Below are 6,386 nucleotides of genomic sequence, written 5' to 3'. Positions count from 1 at the left end.
AGGGGGTGACATTCCATTTGTTGTGTACTTTATTTCTATTATTATTACATTGTAATCTATAATGAAATAATTATACAACTCACCATAGATTGGGGACCCCTGCTCTATACAATGTACAACACTCCTCATTTTTCAGGATAGATTATTTCTCAGAAATAATAACTCATCTTTCCTACCTGTTATTTCCCTTTACTTTTATTTATTTGAGTTGCTGTGTAATGAGTATCTCTTTCCTACAGTCAGTAATATGGGTGTACATAAGTATAATTTACATCAGCACCTGGATTCATTATGTAATCTTCAATTCACATTCAACTACCCCTATTATATGGTATTTCCATGATAACTTCAGATATTTTAGTCAAGCTTATTATACTTTCATCAGTTGTAAAAATTAAGAAGTTAATTAAGGTGTTACATCAACTGTAAAAATTAAGATGTTAAAAATTCCAGACTAAACACTGGGCCCACTTATAGCAATGGTGTTGTGAAAGGTCCTTGGATAGCTCCTGCTTCAATTTCAACTCTGCCTCCTTGGGCAAAGCAGCAACCTGGTAAGCAGCTCTTGCAGGAAAATTACTCTTGAAATACTGTTTGTAGATGTCATTGACAGTATTGAAGTCATTTCTGTCAGCCAGCGAAACAGTTGTCTTTTCTAGATTAGTGAAGTCACAGGTGGCAGCTTTCAGAATTTCACCCATGTTTTTAAGAGCTTGTTTAGCTTCTTCTGCTACCCCTCCTGGCACAGGCTGTCCACTTGACCGGTCCATGTCTATCCATCCTGAAATGTAGATGGTCCTGTCCACTAATACAGCTTGACTGTAGGGGTCAGTGGCCCCTGGGGCTTTCGAGATGACGATCACTCTTCTGATCAAGGATGACATGGCCAATCCTCCCCTCTTGCGGCCCCTTCGGGAAAGCAAGCCCTGACTGCAGCCCCGCTTGAATCTCAGCTGACTCAAGGTGTTTGATTTTCACAAGTCTTTGCACGGAGGGAAAGAAAGGACAAAGGCGGACAGCAGGAAGTCAGCATCAGAGAGGCACGTGGCCTCTTCCAGGAGTGAGCAACGTTCTTCAGGAGTTTCGACCCACCAAAGACGACCTCTAACTTTCATACACTCGATCAACAAATATTTATCCATCCCTGCTCTGGGTTAGGCACTGTGCTCCGGGCTAGAGACATGCATGGGATGTGTAAGGAAAAGTCCCTGCCCTCAAGCAGCCTGGCCTCAATGGGGAAGGGGGGAGAGTTAAGAACTTAGGTAAGTGCAACCAAGGGGTACAAGGCTCTAGATAAATGTCTAGTGGGGGTTCAAAACAGGGGCTGGTCAATTCCATTTGACCAGAGGGTTGGAGACAGTAACAGACACCAAAGGATCAGGAAAGGGCCAAGTGGGTAGGCCGGACAAGAATAAAGATCATTCCAAATAGTAACACATTGCACAGGCTGGGCCGGGACTAGCAGAAGAGGTGAACTAGCACCCTGCATTAGTGTTTTGGAAGGACTGACACATAGGGGCAGGAGAAGGGAGGAAGAAGGGCCAGAGGAAGGAGAGGACGAGGCGATGCAGGATCCAGACTGTGCAGGACATTGCACACCACGTGAAGGAACTAGAAATGTGTCCAGGGTTTCTCCTCCCTGAAACATTTTGTGTAAGGATCCCAAAGATATGGCTCTTTGTGCTCTGGGAGGGACAGGGTACCTCATAATGAATCCTGATTGATTACCTAAAAATAGGTAAACTATTTTAATCCCCTGCATGATACACAGATGATTAAAGTCTTAAGAATCCCCATGCGTGGTGTTTCCTGTTTCAGTGCGTGATCATACACCTTACCCCATTTAGTCCTCATAAGCATTCAGGAGGCAGGTGTTACCAACATCTGTTTGACAGATGAGACACTGAGACTTAGAAGGAGTCCCTAACAAACACTCCTTGCAGTCAAAATGTAACCCTTTTTTCAAAAGGCCTGAAGATGAGTATGTCAATGCCAAATGCCTTGTAGAGGCTTGGATTGGTTGGGCCAGCCGTTTCCAAACGTCCTCCAGTCTGTGGAGCAGCTGCATCCTGTTCACCCAGGAGCTTCTCAGTAATATGGATTGTGAGTCTCCACCTCTAGGAGGTTTCAGATTTGGTAGGTCAGGGGTGAGGATCAGGAACTAGTACTGTTAAGAAGCTCCCCAGGTAATTCTGATACACGGCCAGATGGAAAATTGGTCAATTGGCATCTTTTGGTTGCAAGGATAACTTGAGGCTCTGACAAAAATGTGGTCTCTAGGCTACCTGCCTCAGCATCACTCAGATGCGGTTCCCTGGACCTCCCCCAGACCTACCAAATCAGGCTCTCCAGAGATGGACCCCAGAATCTATGTCTTAAACTCCCAATGTTCATTTGTTCATTTATTTATAAGTATCTCTTAAGGTCTTGCTATGTGATAAACGCCATGCCAGGAACAGGGACGTCATGGTGAATAAGACCAACAAGGTCCCTCTCCTAAAGACATGGGCATCCTGCCTCAGCTCTTTGAATGCTAGGGTTTGAGAATCACTACCTTGAAATAATGCAGGGGTTCAAGGCTTAGCCTCAGCAACAGGAATACCTGTTGTGACTGCCTTAGTTATTCATTGCTAGTAACAAACCATTCCTACAACTTAGTGGCTGAAAAACAACAATTTTTTTTTTCATTTCTTATGATTCAGTGTGTTTGCTGATGGTTCTTCTGCTGATCTGCTCTGGGTTCAGCTGAGATAAACAGGGCATGACTAGACCCCACTCCATGAAGCTGTTAATCCCAGGCTTATTAATGGCATGGTGGTCTCAGGGTTCCAAGAGAGCCAACTGCAATGTGCAAATGCCCATCAAATATCTACCTGTTGTGTTCACTTTGCCCCATGGGTAAAATCAAGTCACGTGGCCATGCTCGGCCTTAGCATGAGAGGGAAATTCACAGGAGTGTGGACACCAGAGGGTCACTTCTTTGGGAGTCATCAAATTCTGTTAAGTATCACAATTACTCTGACTGCCTCTTGCTCCTGGGATCTCTTTATGTATATTCTCATCTTTTTACCCTCTGTTCTACAGTTTAAATTCCCAATTGAAGGAATTAGGTTATCTTGCAAAGCACTTTCATGGCTCATAGCATCCCTGCATGGAGATTCTAGGACTCAGCAGGACCGCAAGCAGAGCTAGTACAAAGGACATGAGGACACTGTGGGTACCTTAGGCACCTCCCATAGGAGAGTCATGAAATGCCTGTCATCACTGCTATAATCACCCTGACATAAAAAATTCTCCCATATATTTTATGTATTTGCTTCTGAGAGTAAAGTTGAAGTTTCATGTTTGCTGTTGGTTACATAGATTTTTTTAATGTTTCTTTCTGATTTTTGAAGCACTGCTTGTATGTTGCAGAAGTTTCAAAAAATACAAAAAAGAAAATTAAAATCAGCCGGGCGCGGTGGCTCACGCCTGTAATCCTAGCACTCTGGGAGGCTGAGGCGGGCGGATTGTTCGAGGTCAGGAGTTCGAAACCAGCCTGAGCAAGAGCGAGACCCCGTCTCTACTATAAATAGAAAGAAATTAATTGGCCAACTAATATATATATAAAATGAGCCGGGCATGGTGGCGCATGCCTGTAGTCCCAGCTACTCGGGAGGCAGCAGGATTGCTTGAGCCCGGGAGTTTGAGGTTGCTGTGAGCTAGGCTGACGCCACGGTACTCACTCTAGCCTGGGCAACAAGCGAGACTCTGTCTCAAAAAAAAAAAAAAAAAAGAAAATTAAAATCACTAATCATGGCATTATCTAGAAATCAGTTTTTAAGCCTCTTAGTGCATTTTCTTTCAGACTTTCTTATGTGCATAAATGTTTTTCTTTACATAGTTGTGCTGTGAATACAGCTTTATGTCTTTCTTATACTCGTCATCTAAAATATATCACATTTTCCTATGTCATTACAATCTCTTTGTGAAATAGTTTTGAGTTATGTAATAATAAGACTTACTATTTTATATTCATTCAGTTGCTTACTTCATATTTTTAACAATTATCAGCAGTGCTGTTATGACTCATTTCTGTTCATAAGTTTTTATCTGCATTTGAATTTTTTCTTCGATTAGATTGGGTCCATATTTTTTCCTTATGTAGCACAGTTTTCAAGATTACATCAGCGTTTCTTAACAAATAGCTAAAGAGATGTTTTCCCTCCTGAATAGAACGAATACTTCCCTCTGCTCCATGTGCCAAAGCGGCTTTGCAGAACGGGTCCATTTCCTCTCACTCCATTTCCTCCCACTCCACTATCACGTACCCCCATTTCCGTGTGGGTACACAGGACAGCCGTGCTGGGCTGGGCTTTCAACGACTTTACCAGAACTAGAGACAGAGCTGTACATGTTCCCACGGTCCCCTCTTTATCCAAACCATGGAAAATTGATTTTTTTTCTCTTTCCATAACTGGCACAGACTGTGTTTGGGTCAGGAACCCAACATGAACTACAAAGACTGACCTCAACCCAGGGAACTTGAGAAGAATCTAGATAACACTGTCGGGAAATTGTTCCCTCATGTGAATTGGCATTTGAAATACATACTAGTATCATGGACCTTTTCTTAATATCACTGAACCGAGTGTGATGGAAAATAATACATTGGCCTTAGCAAGTCAAGGGACTTGGCCCGATGTGGGCACATCAATGAGGTAATCCGATTTCGGCTTATTCAGTCACTCATCACACTCTTAGTAAGTACCAGATTCTATCCAGGCTACCAGCACAAGAAGAAAAGATGTGAGAGAGTCCATAGTTAGGGTAGCTGACTCGCTCAATTGTCTATAACATAGTGAGGGGGGGAACCTGCAGCCTTAAGGCCACATGTGGCCTTCTAGGTCCTTAAGTGCCACCTTTTGACTGAATCCAAATTTTACAGAACAAATCCTTTTATTAAAAGGGGTCCAGCAGGGAAACATGAAGCTTTTCTTGCCTCTTTTGGTGCTTAAAAAAGAACAGTCTTGAAATCAGAAGGCCACAGGTTCCCCACCACTGCCAGAGTGTGCAAGATTGAGAGAGATAGGAAGGTTGCCCTCAATGCATTAATTCTTACCCCATAGTGTGATGATAAAATATTGTCACAGAGGCTGACAAAATTGGGGCAGCGTCCATGGTTGAGACTGCACTGCCTATGATTCTAGACTGCAATGAAATCAAAACCATGAGACACCAAGAAGGTTTCAGCCTCCCCTTAACTCTTGGTGATTTCTCTGAGGGATTTTTACTGACTGTCATTTCCAGTCCTTCTGCCTAATGGAGCTCATGGGCGCCAGAGCTGGTTTGGAATTAGCTCAGTCAGCAATGCAGGTAGACAACAAAGGAATGTGCCCTTTGCCTGTAGACCTTCTGACAGCTCAACTAGGTCACTCTTGGGAGTGGATGTCAAGGTGGACATCCTAACTCCTTTAATTGTTTCACATAGGCAAGAAATTGAGAGTGCCTAGTGATATCCAATCACACATTAATTACATCTTATTTGGGACACTATTGGACACATTTCTCTACGTCTATTGGTATCTCTTTTCTATCTATCAATTGATTGACTGTCAAGCTAGCAAAAAAAAAAAAAAAAACTTCTGGAAGGATTTTTGACAAAGGACCTTTAGATGTAGCATAACTCTGCTTGCTCACTGCAGAAAGGCAAGCAATTTTTGGCTCATAGCCCTTTATATACTTTGCTTAGAAATAATAGACACAGCTCGTGTGGCCTCAGGTAGATCTTTCAGGGAATTTTCCAAGACTCTTTGAAAAGAGTCATGCACATTAATAACTAAGTGCAAGGCAAAGTGTGATGAGAAGCATAAAAGAAGAACAGACCAGGGATTAGAAAGCTCATAACCAGCAGAAATAATCTGGGAAGAGGTAGCTGCTGAGATCAACCTTAAACAGGATTTCAGCCGGCAGAGACCATGAATGAGTTGTTTTGGGAGGTCAACATGGGTGGCCTCCATTCTTTAAGGGGAAGCAAGAAAGGGGTTTGTGTCTGTGCCCGGGCTGGGATGACGAAGGTTGGCAAAGAGGTGGCATCAAACTAAGAGAAGCTGACGAAGGTGAAGAAGTGGGGAAAGAGCAATGATTTCTGACATGATAGTTGGAGAACTTCATCCGGGATGGGGAGTTAGGGGGAAGAAGAACAGTATCCGTGCCGGCCTTGGAGACTACTGCACCAAGTGAGTCCCGGAGCTTTGCTCAGGCATCTGGGCAGGAAATCCTATAACCCTTGTCCACCCACGCCCCTGATGTGAAGAAGATGTGACTTAGGATCTCTGCTGTCCCTGGCCAAACACGGATCCCTTTAACTTCGCATGTGACTCATGTTTACATAGGCATTGCGGGAC

General features: G+C 43.5%; 1 pseudogene; it reads right to left on the bottom strand.

Annotated features, from left to right (window-relative positions):
* Nucleotides 1–471: 471 nt before the first annotated feature.
* LOC105855647 (2-iminobutanoate/2-iminopropanoate deaminase pseudogene) lies at nucleotides 472–884 on the bottom strand (annotated as a pseudogene).
* Nucleotides 885–6,386: the final 5,502 nt, after the last annotated feature.

Source organism: Microcebus murinus, chromosome 12, assembly GCF_040939455.1.
Source record: "Microcebus murinus isolate Inina chromosome 12, M.murinus_Inina_mat1.0, whole genome shotgun sequence".
Lineage (NCBI taxonomy): Eukaryota > Metazoa > Chordata > Mammalia > Primates > Cheirogaleidae > Microcebus > Microcebus murinus.
The sequence above is the reverse complement of the archived record's forward strand: the minus strand, read 5'-3'. Positions and strand labels throughout refer to the sequence as shown.